At 42.2% G+C, this 20,044-nt stretch overlaps 1 long non-coding RNA gene across 1 annotated transcript; it reads right to left on the minus strand.

The window, feature by feature from the left end:
* Nucleotides 1-10,555: 10,555 nt before the first annotated feature.
* On the minus strand, nucleotides 10,556-15,838 carry LOC120547094. Its single transcript, XR_005637030.1, has 3 exons — nucleotides 15,765-15,838; nucleotides 13,976-14,035; nucleotides 10,556-10,999 (listed from the first exon to the last, which is right to left on the minus strand). It is a non-coding gene; the product is annotated as an uncharacterized LOC120547094 (long non-coding RNA).
* Between the last annotated feature and the right edge of the window lie 4,206 nt (nucleotides 15,839-20,044).

A 20,044-nucleotide genomic window follows, 5' to 3' on the forward strand; every position in this document is an offset into this window, starting at 1 on the left:
CCTGTGGGAGTATACATGTGTATGCTTTACCCTTGTACAGTGAAGTGTACCTTCAAGGCAGGTTTAGTGACAACATGCTCCCATTAAGAATGCATGTCAGGTGCTGTGAATGTAATCAACCTATCAACAATCCAGCGAGCCCTAATGGGATTTCACTTCCTGCAGTGTGTACAGAGACTGTATAAACGATGTTAAATCAAGTGGAGATGAAAGCCAGTAGCCTAATCTTAACCCTTTCTATGCAGGGGAGATAATAAAGAAAAGGTACCAGTGTAGATTTAGTAAAGCAAGAACCCGTCTTACTTCACCAAGGAGTGGGAGGGATAAACATGAACTCATTGACACGTGGTCATTGCAGCAACACATTACCCTTCTCTCGTTCCTCTGCCCACTCTCTCTCCCTCTCATACCTTCCATTCCTCCCACACTCCCCCTCCTCCACTCGCTTGCCCCTAAGTGTATCTCATTTTAGCATCGACTATCTGTAAGCCAAGAGCCGCTGTCACCAGATCCCCCAGTCCCGCAGAGTTCTTAGGAATGGCATGTGTTCCCAATTGGCAGCTTAACGGACGCTGACCACACAACTACAAACCAGGTGCTTTCTGGAGGCCAAAGTGGGTGAGCTACAGGTCTTGCAGTTTATCAACCCCACCATGAAGTAGAACTTCAGGCTAGGATTCACAGGGAGGCAGTTCCCCAAGGTTTCTGACAGTATGAGAAGGAAATGGTGCATGTAGGAAGCTACTGTATCAAACAGATGCACAGAGGTTCATCTACACTCTTGTGTCGGACAGGTGTTACTGCTTTGGTTTTTCGGGAACCCACGTATTACTCCTTCCTCTGCACATCGATAATGTCAATGTTGCTTCTCAGGTTTCAGAAGAAAGCGAAACAGGGAGAGGCAGAAGTTTCGTGGCATTGACGATAGCGTCAACTCTGCCAACTACACCAGCCATTAACAGCCTCTGGTGCATTTGTTTGATGATTGCATGCAGGTCTAATAACAGATGTTTAAGCGTGTAAAGCATACCCGCTGTGCATTTACGTGTGTGGGCTAAAAGTCGAAAGCAGGTTTTGTCGTGCCCAGCATAAAAACCAGTCGTGTAGATGCGCACATTTTCATTTACATTTTTTCCCTGGCACATAAGCAAGATTTAAAAAAAAAAGGAAGAAACACACATAATTTATAGCCTTGTCTCTGTGAGTGTGTGTGCCACAGAATGTCACTGGGAGTGTTAACATTAAGAGGGAATATACAGTAAAAGGTCATGGTGAACATGGAGACAAGAGCAGGAACATGAAATTGAATCTTCACCATTTTTTCTTCCTTCTTCCTTTACCCCTAATGATGAACTAAAAATACATCACCCCAGAGTTTATGTATCCTTCAACACACTTCCTGCAATGACTGATGTTTTATTGGTTTCACTGTTGTTCTTTTGTCCTGTCATTGTCTGCTCGTTTAGCTCCTTATCGATTTATCGAAAATCAAATAATGTCTCCACCCTACTGGCACTGTTGAGAAATAATTCAATTTCTGCATCCTTCTCTTGCCCTCTGCATTCTTACTCTCTTCCACGCTCTCTCCATTACTGTTTTACCTACAATCTTTTATTTTAAAAGATACATTGTGTACTATTTCCACATTAAAATGTCTAAAATCGACTAAACTTATGTTGTATATTTTGTTGTGTGGTGTACATTATCCCAAATGTTTCCAACAATGTTCAAACCCAGAGAAATGTATTCAAGGTAATGATGTGTTTCATTTGGTCGCCTGTCAATCATCGTTGTGTAAACTGGATGCAGCGTTTTTCTGTTTTCGGGGTTTGTGTGCTTTTCATTTCGTTTCTATATTTGCGGCGCGTTTGTGTGTTTGGTTGTGTTGTGTATTTGCAGCGCGTTTGCTAAATGTTGCACGTGTTGTCAAATTAATGAAGATGATTTCTTAATTTTCTTGTGTTTTGTCTATTTGCATGTGTTTTCTTAAGTTGCAGTGTGTTTGCCCCTGTCGGCCACAGTAGCATTGCACGATCAGGCTCCAGCATATTTAGCTGAACTACTTCCCCCTTATTCCTCAGGTCGCTCCCTTAGGTACAATATGTTCAATTTACTGTCTGTTCCATGCACCCGGCTTAAGACACTTTGTGATCGAGCTTTTGAGTCCTTTTTTGAGCACTTAAAACTTTGGAATGCTCTTCCTCCTCCCTTATGGTCTGCTGTTTGACTTAAAAAAAAATCAGATAAAGACCTACCATTCTGGGCAGGCATTTGGTTGACCTGTCTGCAGTTTATGTATTATTATGTATTTTTGTATGTGTGATGGTGTGTTTAATATGTACTAGCAGGCAATTGGTCGTCTACCATGTTAAAAATATATATAATTACCCTGTGCACATACAAATAAAGATCAGTATATGCATCATAAAGGGCCTCTGATAAAATATAGACAGTTGACAATTCAAAAGAGGTAGCTATTTAATCAACTTACCTCAGAAGTTACTTGACGGCCAGCAATGGAAATGAATGATGTCCAACACCGTAGAATGGATTGTTTGGAACTATGCGAGGCTGCATACTCCGGAAGTAGGCGGCAAAAAGCGTACAACGGAGTCCAATGGGAGTTTTGCCGCTCTGTCTTTCTCTATCACTCTGGTTCCAATGTAGGGGAACCGAAGCGGGAAAAGTTACATAATGTTGCTTTAAGACGATCAGCTCCACAAAACTCTCTCTGTATTTATCAGTACTAGTGCAGTGCCCGTTGAAAATATGCCTGTTTGGAACGGGCGATTACTTGGCCTGTGGTATTGCTGCTTGTAGAATTCTTCAAAACCAAATTGTACCCCAAAATTACTTACAGAAGGACCCCAAACCACTTAATATGCAACTCCCCTGTATAGCCTACTACTGACTTACAGTGTAGGCTACTTCTACATTAGAGGAAGACGTACCATTATATTTACCTGACTGCAGATTCAGAATGTAATGACAAAAATATCACAATGAAAATGTGGAGTAATCAGACATTAGCCTCATATACTCATGGCAGTGCGCTACCCAACTGGCCCGTTATGAGAGCTAATCAGCACCTATCTGCATTAATCAACCACCAGAACCGGACGATGGGGGTGTGCGAGCGCGCAGAGATAGAGAGAGAGACAGAGAGAGAGAGAGAGAGAGAGAGAGAGAGAGAGACAGTGTCTTGTGTTGTATGATCATTAACACATTTAACACTTAAGCAGAGGTGTTCATTTCCATACAGGTTTAGTGGCTTGACGGTTAACGGTGAAGTAGGAGATTTGATTCGCGGGGGTATTTTGGCAATGGTAATGTTATTAGTGTTGTAAGTTAGCAGTAGACTTAATTAACCCAACCCAGGGTGAGTCTGATGAAAACTGATGTGTCTGCCCGGTTCAACTCTGAGATTTTCTCGCATTGCACAGTGCTCTGAAGGAATAATCTCCAAGATTAGGCTACGTGATGTTTTGCCAGCTCACGGCAATTTAATACAATAGCAGGAAAAGAGTCCCCCCGCTGTTCTAAAGCGTTCTGCATATGGCGCCTGCGTGTGATGGGCAGGTTACCTTCCCCCCCAACACGGACACACATATACACAGATACGTCTAGTTTTATAAGATAGTTAGCCAGCCTATAAGTGGCATCACGCTCTGTCTGCACTTGTTGTCTGTAGCTTGTTGTGCTTTGCATGTGTGGAATTCTGAAACGTCCTTAAATTCGGGAATTGTCGTTTGTTTATTCAAAGACAGTCCAAAGTAGTGCAACTTTGCACATTTTTGTGGGTCTGAGGTGTATGTCACATTTTAGCTGCCAAAGCTCCGCTGCTCTCTGGTCCTCAGTGTGAGAGGGGGAGTGGCCAGTGGCTTGAGCGGCAAAAGCCACTGTGTGCTTCTTTTACCTATATATTTAACGATATATTTTGTATTTCTAATCCAAACAACGTCAAGAGCAAGACACCTGTCAAGTTTGAAATCCATCGGACTAACGGTTCGAGAGATATGCGCATAACACACATACAGACAGACAGACAGACAGTTCCTGCAATTTATAGATAGATTATGTTCTCTTGTACGTTTTTTGTCATTGTAAAGCACTTTGTGATTTTATCTGTGAAAGGGGCTTTATAAATAAATTCTACTTACCTACCTACTTTACTCCCTCTAGTTGCTCTAACTTCTGGGGAAACACCAGATGATATGTCAGAGAGTAAGGAAGGAAGCCGGCGACTAACTTTATTGTTTACTTTTGTTTTTATTGCTCACTCATGATGGAGCAAGATTGTTGCTGTGCGCTCTGTTGCCGAAGCGGTCTCTGTAAAGCACAAAGGTACAAATTCAAGGGCTACCCCACCATTGAATTTGCCACATAACGTTAGCTACAGTATGTATGGGTAGTCAACTCATCTAATGGTAAGTTTGCAAGTTAACATTACGTTAGCTAGCATTACTTGCAGCTATTTCATTAGAATAAAATTACATAACATGAATAAAAGTGACGTGAATGGTGGTTGTTTAACAATGAAGACAACCATTCCCATGATCCCACGCTACTTCACAGCGCCATCAAAGTCCATCTTTTGTTATTGTTTTAATTGAAAGACCCCTAGCAGCAGAAATTAGGCTAGTGTGTTCAGGCCTAAAAAGTCTGAAAAGTTGCCCACCTATTAGCCACACTAATGATGTGGCTCTATGTCTGTGAACAGTGTTGTTTTGAAATATCTAAACAACTATTGGATAGGTTGAAGTGAATTTTTGAAAATACATTCGTGGTCATGAAGCTGACTGACTTTTGTGATCCCCTGATTTTTCCTCTACGGCCACCATGTGGTTGACATTTGGGGTTTTAAATTAGAGCTATAGTGCGTTGTTTCTGTCGCCCCCATGAGGAAATCTAAGTAATGACAATAAAACTGTTGCCGCGTCCACATGATACAAACCTTACGTGATTGTGCACACGCCCCACCCTTCCTCCATGCAGTTGCTACTTAGCCAAGGAGGACACAGAGGATTAAAAAACATGATGGACTCTTCAGAAGAGGTAATAATATTCACTCAAGCTTCGGCGCGGGAAAGTCGCCGGACGACACAATCTTCTGCACATAGTCATACTGAGAAATACAGAGAGAGTTATGTGGAGCTGATAGTCTTAATTATCTTTGTAGCAACTCTAATTTGGCAATATCTGGAATGTAACGGATGTTTATTAATATCAAAATGTTACGCAATAAAGCTTTAAATATCTCAACAACTATTGGAGGGATTGTCATTAATTTTCATCCATATTCGCGACAGGATTAATTATAATAACTTTAGTAATCCCCTGACTTTTCATCTAGCAATTGTAATGTATCCGACACTTATGCCTACACAACTAAGGACATTCCCATCAGCCTCAGCTGTACTTCAGTTTAGTGTTAACTAGCAAATGTTAGCATGCTGAACTAAGATGATACACATAATACCTGCTAAACATCAGCATGTTAGCACTGTCATTGTTTAAATGTTAGCAACATTAGGATTTAGCTCCAATCATCACTGTAGTAAGTGCAGCCTCATATGGCTGCTAGCATGGCTGTAAGACTTTCTCTCTCCATCTCTTGGCAAGGCCAAAGGAAAAGGACAGTTACAAAAAGGCAGATTAACGCAGGCCAAATATAACTCTGAGTTGTGGCAGTAAAAATGGAGTGAGTGGAGCATTAACTATTTCTTCGAAAGAGGGCTACAGTAAGCTATATGAAATCTTTAAACCTTTCTGTCATTTCTTCACCTTGCAATGCTTTTTCAGTTGCACTATAAGATCTCTAATCTTTTTTATTTGTATGCAACAGCTTTTATACTATTTTTGAGACATCCTATAGTTAAAATACTTTTTATAGCTTGAGGAGAAACATGCAGTAATGCAGTTTAGGGATTCCACCTACCTCAACCCACATCCTCATCCCACTTTCTCCTGCAGACAGTGGCATAGCCAGGCAGGAACACATATATGCGCACTCACACGCATACACAGACACACACATGCATACAGAGAGGTAACCCAGTAATTACGGGTACTGTAATTGTGACTTAGCATTGTAAACTAGCAGGACAGTGTTGCCAGGCAAGGTTTGTTGACTGTAGGATTATGACAGGGAACTTAAATGGTATGTGTTTATCTACATTCTACAGTGGTGAGAGCTGCTGTCTAAAATACCCAGGTTCTCGGTAATGGAGTTGGCTCAGGCCTTAAACTTTCGTGGTCATCATCATCATCGTCATCGTCCGTGTAACTGGAATCTGATGTATTGCTGACTGAAGATGTTGGATATAAATATTAAATTATGTCATGTACGTTAGTTACTTTTGAATGTGTAATGTTTGTTAATGTATCATGTGTTTAGCTTCAGCTCTTGCCTACAGTAATGGAAGGTTACATGAGGTAAGTGCCAATTCTTATAAGTACAATCCACAAAATACTCAGGGAAGTCAAGACAACATTATGGGCACTCACGTCCCTTCTTGGGACAAACAGCTGGTCCCCACAAGGAAAACTATTACATTTTGGTGGTTGAGACTTGGTTTTTGGTTAAGGTATAGGGTAAGGTTTTGGGTTCGGCATGTTGTGGGTATGCCTAAATTTAAGATTAGTACTTGACAAGATTAATGCCAGAACTTGATATCTGTATTGGACAGAAACTATTAGCCTCCTTCCTGATCCAATGTTATTTTGACTTTGTGGTTACTTCATGCTACTGGACCCTTAAAAAAGCTTTAAAACAAAAACTTCAAGTAGCAAAAAACAAACTGGTGAGATTCATGTCGGTAGGTTAGTTAATAACACAAGACCCAGAGAAGTAAACATATAGTTATCGTTTTCTATTTAATAGATATGTCTTTTCTTTTTTTTTAAGTTTTTGTTATTGATTGTTAATAGGTTTCTGTTTTCTACTTCTTATTTTTTTAATGTCAGACATTGAAGACCTTTCTCATTTTACAGTAATACAGGTTTGGTGAGCTGTGTCAATTCCAGAAACGAGGAAAATGATTTCAAGACTTTCTCGTTCTATTTCTGACGCATATTATAGAAATGTATTACAAAACCAAAGTCTTGTGGGAAATACTGTAACTAAATGCTGTGTCATCCTACATAATAAGTGTGTGTGCGTGCGTGCGTGCGTGCGTGCGTGCGTGCGTGCGTGCATGCGTGCGTGCGTACGTACGTACATGTGAGGGAGTGTGAGGGACAGGTGGCTGCGATGACAAAGTCAAATATTTGACACTGGCTAGTAACAAAGGTAGTCTTGTGACTTTTTTCAGCCGTATTTTCCATAAGTGTTGAAAGCAAAGCTCTTCACGTGAATGTGTACATACTATAAGCACACATGCATGTATGTATGTGTGTATTCATGCATACACAGCAAGCAGACTGTAACAGCAGAAAACACAGCATCAGATAAAAATGAAATCTATCATATTTTCTCTCTCTCTCTCTCTCTCTCTCTCTCTCTCTCTCTCTCTCTATCTCTCTCTCTCAGCCCCTGGTTTTTAAATTCTCACACACAACCACAATAAATCCTGCCACAACAATCTTTCCATTCATGCCACCACAAATCACATCCATGAAAGTCGTACATATCCAAGCTATTATTCCTTTTTAGGGCATTTTCAAACTCAAATTCCAATGTCCTAAATTTCCATATCATTCACATGAGTGGCAGATCAGCAGATCTCTTTTCCCGCCCCGTTCTGAAATAAACAATGGCTTCTTTTCAGGACTTCAAAGTGCTAGAGGGGGTTAGAATGAGCTGTTGGGTGGCATAAAATATCAAGGTGAGAGATTAGGGTTTATCAGGGACTGTGGCTACTGTTGGACTGAGCACCAAGCACTGGAAGTGGAAGAGCGGTCCATGTGTTACAACAGGGTCAGAGGGTCAACTAGGTGATTTATGGACTCCCAGGATGAAGACTATGATCTTTCACTGTTGTCCTCTAGTTCTTAAATCTCTGCCTTTCATTTGTGTCCTCTGACACTCTTTTCCTGTTTGTGTGTTTGACCGAACATACCCTCTGACTAGAGACTGCTGACTTTCCAGGAAACAATCGTTTCACTCACACCACCATACACTTTTGATCCCCACAGATTTTTCAACAGTATGGAGGAGGGGAAAAGAAGAATAAATGAGCCCAAAACAGCATTAGTGTTGTAAACTTTAACAGATTGAGTTTCCAGTGTGGTTCATAGGTGCAGTGGATTGGAGACAAGGTCAGCTAAAATTTACGTGACTCCAAATGCCATTCATTCAGTCAGCGGATGTGTAGCTCTGTGGGTTCTGAGGCGAAAGCACCTGAGTTTTTGGGGATCAGATCCCCCCATCATGGGTCAGGCAATACCCTACCGCCCCCCAGTGGTCATGGGGCAAATCCAAATAACCTTGGAGGTCATATCAACGCATACACCCAGCTGAATTTATATGATTAAACAATATAAAAACATAGTCAATAAAAAATTGCTTTAGTGGTGGCCGGGTTGGCTCAGTGGGTAGAGCAGGTGCATACATACTGAGCTTATACCTCAATGCAAATTATTCATCTGTGTACTTTCAGTTCTTCTGGCAAACAGCATGCAATATAAGAATGAGAGGCAGCAAGATAAAGCAAACCTGAACGTGCACTTGCCTGACATAATGCTGCCATGAGTAATTTACAATGCCGTACGTGACAACGTTCACACATAACTATGACCTGACCCAAAATCTCTCTTGACACTGTAACACAGGGCAGGGGACTTTGACGTCACAGTTTTGACAAGTAGCTCTTTTCTTTGCCACACACAAAGCTTCAACTGTGCTCATAATGGACTGGAAGAACAGCTGCTCACGTCAGTCTCGAGACTGTGAACCACACTGACTGGTGAAAAAGTCCCATACTACAGGTGGCAGCATGTGGATGTGAGGCCCACTGCACAGGTGGGCTCCCGGTTGCAAGTGCATATCAGCCCGATAGTGCCAGAAGGACTCTGGCCGGGCTGCATCAGTACAGCAGGTACTTTCTGCCCCCTGAACTCTGTTTCTCACCAACACTGCAAGTAAGTGATTATGACAGAGATTATGGATTTCAGGCAGCAACATCTTCTTCTTCTTCTTCCTGCCTCTGTGTCTTTACTCTGATTGCAAAACATAACATTAAAAGAATTTTTGTACCCTTTCAGACATCTTCATATAGACTTAAACAACAGGTGATTAAGACCCTAAACCTCACCCACCCACACACACACAAGTGTACACACACACACACACACACACACACACACACACACACACACACACACACACACACACCAGCTCCGTTAGACTAAACTGTGCCCCATTCCCCAGAGTTAATGTTTAGACGTACTATGGCTGCTGAGATAGACACAGCAGGGGGTGGGGACGCTGGGCTGAAGGTCAGCCCCACATGTGCTGTTTGATCTTTTCCAGCCAGCGGTGAGCCAAATGACATGGATTTAAGGACCTGGGGGGTGTTCACCAGGCAGCACAGTATTCACAAGCTGTGACTGACCTACCTGGCACAAAGATTGTTACGTAAAAAAAAGGGAAGAAGTAGGTTGATAAGAGAAAGGTGGAAAGAGAGGTGTGGTGTGTGTGTGTGTATGTATGTGTGTGTGTGTGTGTGTGTTTGTTTTAACACTGTGTTCTAGCTTCAGGAATATTGTGTCCTCAGAAATTCAGTGAAGCTGTTAAGATTCCTAACAGCTGATTATACAATGACCTGACTGTGGAACATAATGTTAATAGTCAGTTATAAAACGGGTAGCTCAAATCAAGCAATCGTAGCTTAAATTAAGCAATCATAGCTTAAATCAAGCAATCTGATTGGTTCATACCTGTGATAACCACATACCACTGCTATCACGTCTAAATCTAATACAAATCTATTTAAATCAGAATGTGACTATAACTTTCATAACGCCAGACTTGATAAAAGCAATAGTTCATGCCATAATATGTTGTATATCACAGCTAAGGGGTGTTTTATTATAATAGCCTACCAGAATTTGACTACAAAAGCATTAGCTTTTCTTGAATAATCTTTGTTTTCCAATGTTCCATAAAATGTTAACTTTTTCAGTATAGTATGTGACAACTATGAAACATTTAAAAACCACAATGAACGATAAAATATACACGATTAGCATTTTAGCAACATTAGCATGCTAACATGCTACTGTTTAGCAGGTGTAATAAGTGTTAACTTGCTAACATTTGCTTATTAGCACTAAACACAAAGTACAGCTGAGGGCAAGCTATGACCTCCTCTTCAGGGCACCTTTACTTAGAAACAGACAGTTAATGGCAGTGCTACTGTACGAACAAATGACAGATTGACTGGCAGGCAAAAGTGGTCACAAGAGACAAGCTGAAAGAGAATACATGACAATCGTTACGAGGGTTAGGCAGAAAAAGGATATGCTAGACACACAAAAAAATAGCACATAAAAATCATGCCCATTGTTATTCACCGGGCCAGTCTAAAGGTTATAAAGCATTGTTGACCGATCACATCTCTATTTTTATGGGCTGCCCCCACACGTGACTCCTTTTGCAAACTAATGTTGTCAGTCAAAGTATCTAGAGCATCATGCTGTCTTTCATTATGGGGCTTTACCCAAAAATAGATGCATTATCAGCAGCGGCTCAAATGGCATCATGTTACCTTCCAAGTTGCTGCCATTTGAATGCATATCAAATATCTGCTGGAAATCTGACAAGTTTCTATTAGTGTGACCCTTGCCACATGCACACACACACTCACATGCATACCAGCAAAACACACTTGCCAAAGAACTCCACCTGCTCTTTCCAGTCCTTTCCAACCATTCTCCTTGAAGCCGATGCGGGCCAAATCCTGCTGCTGTGTTGGCTGTGCTTTGCTCCAGCCAGTGAAAGGGAAGATGGGGTTTTGTTCCGCTGCCCAGAAAGGCTTTGGGATCTGACACAGAAAACCTCAAGACAGGGTGGAACAGAGGAATACAGTGAGGGAATGGGGTGACCACACACACTCTAACAGATGTAGGCCTATAGTGTGTCTGCAGAAAGGTAAATGGGGTCACAGTTCACAGTGGGATCCATGAGATTTGTGTATACAGGAGAACATGAGACCAGGATGAGCATGTGTGAATGTGTGCGCAAAGTGAGGAAAAGGAGATATAGAGTTAAAGGGAAAGAATGAGACCATGACAGAGGAGTGTGTGTGTGTGTGTGTGTGTGTGTGTGTGTGTGTGTGTGTGTGTGTGTGTGTGTGTTGCCTGAGAGAAAGAGAGTGAGAGAGAGGGAGAGGGAGAGGGAGAGAGCAGTAGGCTATTGGCTGCAGTCTCTGACTTTGACCCACACAGGCTGCTGACAGCCTGGCCAGTTGCCATGCGAACCCAACGCCTCGGCAACGTGCAGCCTGCCTCGTACACAGCAGCGCCGTGGAAACTGTTACCAGGCACGTCTGTTTTACTGAGTCAACAGCAACCACTGGTGGACATATCCAGACATTCATTCATAAAAATCACAACCACAGAAGTATTTCACATGAGGTTTAGTGGTGACACACATCAAAACCTGGAGGTATAAACTGCTAGCTCATGAAAGGGTTTTGCACTGACGTCATGTTGGTTTCAATCAGTGATGAGACAGATGAGACATGACACATATTTGCCATCATGCACACATATTTCCACAATCCCCTGGCTATTAATGTCTAACTAGTGCACAAGCATATATCCACACATTCTAACTCCAGCTGTAACAACAGCATCTCCATACAGCCAGCAGGACACCCTATGCTGTAACAGCCCAGAACAGAACAGAATAACCTCCAGCGGACGTCCAGAGTCCGGACCCAAATCAACTTAATGCCCCAGTACTTTTGGATAGAAATCACACATTAGTCATGTTTCCATCTTATTGTCAAGTGAATTTTAAAGGGGTGATAGAATGATTATATAGGGTTTTTCACACTGTTCCAAATAGGGTATGTAACATTGGTTGGGCTGAAAATGGCCCGGGTGCTGTTCTATGCGCCCTAATGCAACCCTGTGAAATAGCCCTGAATGAAATGAGAGGTTTTCTCCCTTATATGGTATGCTCATGAATATTTAGATGAGCTGCGCACTGATTGGTTGATTTACAACGAGCACACACACACACACACACACACACACACACACACACACGGAGCAGCCCCTCCCCTCTCTGCTTTCTCCTATATACAGCAGCACTGACCAGAAGGGGAGACAGCGAGTCAGCGAGCTTGTTACGCCCGCAATTTCTTGTGGAGCATTATAACTTCGAAAAACCGCATCTGTGGAGCATCTGAACTCCGACACAGTCAAACCAAATTTTTAATTTACCATCAATGTTAGTAAAACGGCCCATATTTGAGCTCTACAGATTTGTCGCATAAAAAAGTCTCAGAAGGGAATTTATTAATGAAATAGCAGACGAACAATATATAAAGTGTCTAAGATCTGCGCAACCAACATTCAGAACACCAGCTGGTCTCAGACCAGTGGTTTGTATGTAAATTTTGGGGCGTGAAAAAGATACAGACTAGAGCCAAATAAGGTACAGCCACCTGAGTTGACGTCAACTACTGGCTTTGTTGAGATTCACCCGTTTTCAGCGGCAGTTTCAAATTGTGCAATTTGCATAGGAAAGGGTTGTCAATGGGACTTTGAGGTTCTATGTATGCCTATTTTACCCACCGAACTGTCGTAATTCAACTATGACAAGGTAAACTCGAGTTGGCATTCTATCGCCCCTTTAAGCAAACTTTTAAAATGTCACAAAGAAGAAAATTTGTTGTTGACATTATGCATGGTTGTAGATTACAATCCGGCTTGCTAAATCAAAGAGTTTAGAAGCTAAGTTCTTTGGTTAAATGGAGAGAGGTAGCATTGTACAAGTTTGCCACCTGTGCAGAATACAGGGTTGCGGCAGACACATTTGGTGTCAGCAAGACAACCGTTACACGGTGTGCAGGGCCATATTTAAGCTGTTGAACCAATTAGTCAATTTACACGACGTGGCTGAGGCACAGGCTATAGCGCACTGCAACTATACTACGCACCTTGTGCCACAAGTGTACAGCGCACTGGATGGGACCCATATCCCGATACTTCCCCCATCCGATGGATACCGTGACCATAGTCATGTGAGTTACATGTTCACTACGTCACAACTTATTCGGCAAAGCTGTTTCCATCTCCCATTTTCGCATTAACTCGTTTTCGAAAAAGGCAAAAACCACCTCAAGCGTGCGTAAAAACCTTTTGCGAATTTGAGGACGTTTTTTCGAATTTTGCCGTTTCTTTCAACATTTTCTAATGCGATACTTCAAAATACGCATAAAAATAGGTTGATGGAAACATGACTAGTGAGTCCGCAGCAGGAACACTGTCCTTTGCTTAATGGGTCACATAAGCCGCTTTACGACCGGAGGGATTTTTGCAGTTCCTAGAACATAACATTCCTAGAACCCTTTTTTTCTCGTGTTCCGACTAGACTAATTTGGGGATTATTAAGTTCCTCTGGCCGCAGTTCCTGTAACTCTTTCAGCTACTACTTCAGGGCAGGGTCTTTTCCCTTTTCTGCATAGTGGTGGTTAGATTTCTGTTTGTTATATTAACAAAAGGTCAGTTTCTATGACCACTTGGCCAGTGCAAATGCAAATGGAAAAAACAATTTGGGGGGAGAGTTGTTAGTAGAACTGTTTAGAAGTGGTCTGTTACTATAACTACATTCCTGTAACTACTTGGTCGGAAAGAGGCTACAGTCACACAGAAGAGAAAGTGTGTAATGTAAGCAATTGTGGCCAGAGGAGGAGGTGTCTGGCCTTTGCCTAATGCATGAGCAAGTAAAAGGAGGAAGGAAAAGACGTCAAAGCTGCGACAGAGAGGTAAGGGCAGAAGAGAAGTCCCTGTTAAGTAATACCTTGCAGATGTTCCATGTTTGCTGAATGTGTCCAGTCTTAACCGCTGCAGGAAATCCACACTAACAGGAAATGACAAATCAATGCGTAATGCAAATATAACTGACTTCTAAACAGTAATGTTGAAGAGAAAAAGCAGGATGGTCTGTTTTCTGTCTCATCTGCTTTTATGTTGGTTAAAGCAATAAAATATCCTATTAAAATGGTGCAGTTATTAGTTCTGCCCTACCAAGCCAAAAAACAGTAACTACATTTGCGTGACCAGAATATTTCACCAATATTCCACATCTGTTTTACCATATATAAGTTATTATGCCATTACAATGAAACAGCATTTAGAATTTGCAAGAAGTAGAAAACAGAGGTAAAAACCAAACTGCAGTGACTGCACTCTGGCTATAAGGCTAGCTAGTTAGATAGCCATAGCTATAATGTACCCAATTGTACTGTTTAAAAACCCATTGTGGTGCTCTAACGTCTTAGTCCTTGCTACATGAATAAGGCAGTATCGCTAAATCTAATCATAAAGAATGTAGAAAAGAACAGTAGGCTAGATAAAACTACTAAAACATAGCTTAGCAGAGTAGCAGTAACTGCCGTCTCTGCAGCCTCTGACTCTACAGGAGTTCACGTGATTTGATGTGGTTAAGCTAAGGCCCGGGACACATTAACCCGATTATCGGCCGTGGGACAGTCTGGCGAGGTCAGTGACTCAAATCTGTTCAATGTGTCCCGTGCCGTCGTCCGTCTGGGGGGCTGTCGGCGTTCATTTTGGCCGACCTGACATGTTCGGTCGGCGGCAGGGAAATCGGGACTCACCCGGAAATGACGAGCGCAATGAGGTGACTGAGGAAAATCTTTTAAACTGACCTTTGTTGAGCTGAAATGAAGACAGATTCAGCAACTGCATGGCCTATTTCTCGCTTAAAATGTTTTCAGAAACACGTTTCAGTGAACTATTTTAGTACAATATGAGATCGTATTCTGAACGGCCGCTATGACAGTCTGGCTCTCAATATCCGAAAAGAGAAAACAAACCCATGTGACGCGTTCGTCCAATCAGCTGCCGATTTTCATTTCTTGGGCAACATTACAGATTAGCGCCGCCTGCTGTTATGGAGATGTATTACGTCTCGTCTCCTCTCGTCTTTTTGGTCTGTTCTGTGGCAGTTTTTTGGACCTCGGAGACGCGACTGATCATATCGACGGGGTTTTCTGTCAACGGTCGCCCGTCGGCTATATGTGTCCCGGCCTTAACACTGCCTTTAAATCACATATTACCAGTGTTGGGAGTAACGCGTTACAAAAGTAACGCAATTACAGTAATGTATTCCTTTTTGCTGTAACGCAGTAATATAACGCATTACTAATTACATTTCGGTAATATTATTACCCGTTACAATCTCAGTAACGCGAGTTACAACGCATTTTAACGCAACATTTTTTAAGAATTTCCTAACACCGCGAAGCATTTGTTCACAGGAAAAGAAGCCGTGAGTATTATTTCATAACATCTGTGTCCCAACAGGTGACGGTACGTGGTGTGGACAGCAGTGTGTCCGAGCCGCTGACAGATTTAAACATGTCGGGAATTAATGTTTAGGCTTGTTTACACGTAAATCATTGCAGTTTATCAGCCGTGGAGAGCCTGTAGTGGAATGGCTTGACGACCAAAAACTCTTGTCTTTTACTGTGACCATTTACTGTTCAATATGTTTCTGTCATGAACGGTAATAATTATTACAGTTGCAGTTTTACAAACAAGAAAGTGAGCAACTTAGCTTGACGGACATGTTGCATCCATAGACAGTATTTGTTGCATCACGTTGCATCTCAGTAAGCTAGCAAGAGTACACAAGGTACACATAGTGTTACGAACTGACCGAAGAGCCGGTTAATTAACCCGACTCGTGTCACTGAGCCGGGAGAATCGAGTGCCATACGTCAATGAACCGACTCACTCCTGTTTTTTTCTTTTACTTCATTCGGCAGTTGGCCGTTGTGTAGCTGGTATTCTTCTGCTACTGTGTGTGTTGTAATCTAGCTCATTAGCGCCTCCACTGGACTGGAGTGGTGGTGGTAGAATCAATCAGGAAATGAGCTATGTAACCCATGATGTAACCGTGCAACCGGTCGGCCGCTAGACTCTAATGTAACCGTGCAACCGGTCGGCCGCTCGAGTCTAATGTAACCGTGCAACCGGTCGGCCGCTCGAGTCTAATGTAACCGTGCAACCGGTCGGCCCGCTAGACTCTAATGTTACCGTGCAACCGACTCTAATGTAATCAAGCGGTGTCTTGGTTCTCGGCAAGTTTGAGTTATTAACCGAGCCTTGTTTCTGGTGCATCTTAGAGGATTGTGTTCACGGCAATTTACACATTATCGATGGGGAAGTACAGTACATCACATACAAATACACGTCATGTTATCTTGGTAGTTATGTTAAGTTAAATGTTAGAGAAGTGAATGTTGCTACATGGTAGCTAGGCTAGGCTGTCACAAGGAGACCGTAAGGACCGTAACCGAGGGTAGGCTACTGCATGAGTCTATGTAATCAAACGGGTGTCTAGGTTCTCGGCAAGTTTGACTTATCAACCGATAGCAGAAGCCTTTATCTCGTGCATTTTAGAATTGTGTTGATGGAAATTCATATGCTACATTACCAAGGGGAATGTATTAGGCCTATATCACATACAAATACATGTAATGTTATCTTGATAGATATTAAAGTTAAATGTTAGAGAAGTGAATGTTACAGGCTGTCACGAGCAGACCGGGCGGGCACCCGGCTACTGCCGAGACCGAATGTAACCGTTAACAACCGCTCGAGTATATAAGCAAACGGTTTGTCTAACGGTTCTCGGCAAGTTGGAGTTATTAACCAAGCCTTGTTTCTGATGCATCTTAGGTGACTGTGTTCGGAAATTCACACATTATTGATTGGGAAGTGCATCACAAATACACATGCTATCTTAGTTATGTTAAGTTAAATGTTAGAGAAGTGAATGTTACAGGCTGTCACGAGCAGACCGGGCGGGCACCCGGCTACTGCCGAGACCGGGAGTAGCCGGGTGCCGCAGCCGCAGGCACGTGAACCGTTCACCGAATCTATAGACTCGGTTCGCCAACCAACAACCGTCCGGTTGAACCGACTCGCGTAAAAGAGCCGGTTGTCACATCACTAGGTACACAACCGACAACTTCCGTGTAGTCTACTTCAAAATAAAAGCACTTCCTGTGATGGTTCGCAGTAAAACAAAATTACTGTTAAACAAATAAGGTTGTGTACCTTTTCACATAGCTGGAAATCAAGTACTGTAAATAATGTAAATAGTGAGTTTTAATCACACTATAATTGATAATTTCCTTAAGACTGTTTTAAACTAAACAACATGAATTTCTTATTCAAGTGCTTTAAACAAACATTTTACAACAATGCCGTAGGCTACTTCAATACAACTGTAAGTACTTTTAATTGAGTATTTTAATTTTCTCCTACTTGCCTATTGTACGTTTTACTTATCTATTTTTTATAGCTTTAGTTACTTTGCATATTCATATTAATTATACAAAATATTATGAATAATCTGTGATGTTTTAAAGTGGATAAAGATGAGACTTTATTGATCCAGTGGTGAAATTCCCTTTCGCTTTTTAAACATAGAGTGCAGTGTCTCAGTGTCTCAATGTATATCAGCATAAGGCATAAAAAAGGTTTTAACACATTATATATCTGTTACACAGTTCACCTTAAATCATTTTTCTCAATGTCACTGGCTCTGTGGTTACTGCTCCATTCCATACATGTCTAGTGTTTTCTATAGGATGTCTGTTGGCAAAGAAAAATCATGTGAGAAGAATTAATGCTATTTATTTCATGGATTGAACAGCTGTGGGGGTGAAAGAGGAAGAGAACATTACAGTGGGATGAGATTGCTGTGTAGGCTTTGGATCGGATACTGAGATTGTGATGTCATGACTCGGCAACTAGACAGGCAGCACCAGGAGGGAGTGATGATGTCATCGGGAAGAGCTGAAGGGCACACCAGTGTTTTGTGTATGTCTGAGCATGCAGAAATTGTGCTGTCAACATTCTCACAGGCTTCAAGACTCATGTATCTGCATGTGAGACATTGTTCTACAAAAATTTAGTGACAATGCCAAACAGGAATGTAAATGTTACATACCAAGCCAGACACAAAAGATCAATTACTTTTCTTTTTCTGTGGCAGCACCATAGAGCTGTTAAGAGTGTATGGCCTCCTTTGAGAGCATGTAAATATTCTGACCTATATGCAAAGTTCTGTCTGCCTCCTACCCACCCCAGTGCCCCTTTCTTCTGGGTTGGATTTTAGAGGCGCGAGGCAGAGAGTGTGACTAACAGCGTGACAACTACGTGTGTGTTGGCCCGAAGGAAGGGGGGGATCAACCCCTGATTTGAATGAGGGGTGCTGGTGTTGTGGGGGGGGGGGGCACAAAGACGAGAGTGGCAACTGTGCCTCTCTGCAGCTGTGGGCCTACGTGAGCATCGGCAGGAACGCTTTCACTCCTCGTCTCACCCCCCTCCCTTACTCGTTCCACTCTCTTTCATCTCTCACACTCCCCCCTTCCTTTGCTCATTTGCACCTTCTAATAGACTTTTGACAGCCCCCACTGCCTCTTTTTCTCAAATCCTCGCACTGTTCTCTCTTTTTCTCTATCATAACTCCCTCACTCCTCTCCCACGTCATGTTCCCTAGCGGCGGGGACCTTGACAGTGAGAGATGCGTCGTGTTCGGCCAGCCAATGGATATCTGAGACGACTGAAAGGGAAAGAAAGGAAGGCAAAAATAATCTTTCCCACACACACACACACACACACACACACAGCTGATCGGGCCTGAAATGTGTGTGTGCGTGTGTGCGTGTGTGTGTGTGCGTGTGCGTGTGCGTGTGTGTCTGTGTGTTACCTCATGTCATACGCACATGCGACTGTATGACTGTAGGCCCTATATCTTGAGACTGTGTGTAAACCAACACGGGGCTTTCAGGCCAAAGTCAGAGGCGATACCATGCACAGGATTTATCACAATGACACAAAGAGGGTAGGAATGAAGATGAGGAGGTAGGATGTATACAAAAAAGAAAAGGAGGGGAAGGGGAATGAAGGACAAACTCAAGCATAGAAAGAGTTAATATATTGTTGTGCATGTGAAAATGGGAGAAGGTGATGCCAGAGGAGAGGAAATCATTACAGAGAGATAAAGGACTGAGCCGAATCGGCTGACTGTCCTTGTGGTTCTTCAGCAGTTGCATTTTTTGGCAGCGTATGGGAGTGGAAGACCTGTGTTGTTACGTCCATGAAGCCTGAAGAGCAGCGCTGACATCTACTGGCTAAATATGGATGTGTACCTTTGTTCCTGTTGGGTAAACGCTTAAGTTTTCCCTCTGTCTTTATTCTCTTTACATTATGCAAACTAATCTGTGAGTTAAGTTCTGTACAAAATCATTATGTATCTTCGTCATAAGAATACATAATCAGCCACTCGTCAATGACATCATGTGTCAACAGGCCTGTTTGTTAGGCATTAAAGGCTGATCTCCAAATCTCCAATACATCTGCAAGTTACACCTACAAAATAAAGCAGTATTTGGCAAGCATATAGTGCTGTAATGTAGTGTTTTTGTAAAACAAACACAAAAAGTAACTGTATTTGTATGCTAATTAATGATAAATGTGTCTGCTACAGAACAAGTTCAAGTTACCACAACAACAACAAAAAAAAACACAAGTTGAGATGCTCTTAGCAATTGGGAAGTGAAAGTGAAAAGTGAATAACAGCCTATTACCATTTTTAGGAAACAATGGGAAGTTAAAGTTGAACTGAAACTGTGTAGATCACATCCTAATAAACTGATGCACTGGGGCAAAAACACTGACAGTGCAGTACGTTCATATGTATGTGTGAACAGTATAAGCCTATAATTCCAAGTGTTCCCATAGTATTAAGCCCGGGACCCCCTCTGGCCTGAAGAACAAATGTGATTCCAGAACAGCATGTTTTATCTGTATGAAACAAACCTTTGCTTGA

Source organism: Perca fluviatilis, chromosome 18 (genome assembly GCF_010015445.1).
Source record: "Perca fluviatilis chromosome 18, GENO_Pfluv_1.0, whole genome shotgun sequence".
NCBI classification, from domain to species: domain Eukaryota; kingdom Metazoa; phylum Chordata; class Actinopteri; order Perciformes; family Percidae; genus Perca; species Perca fluviatilis.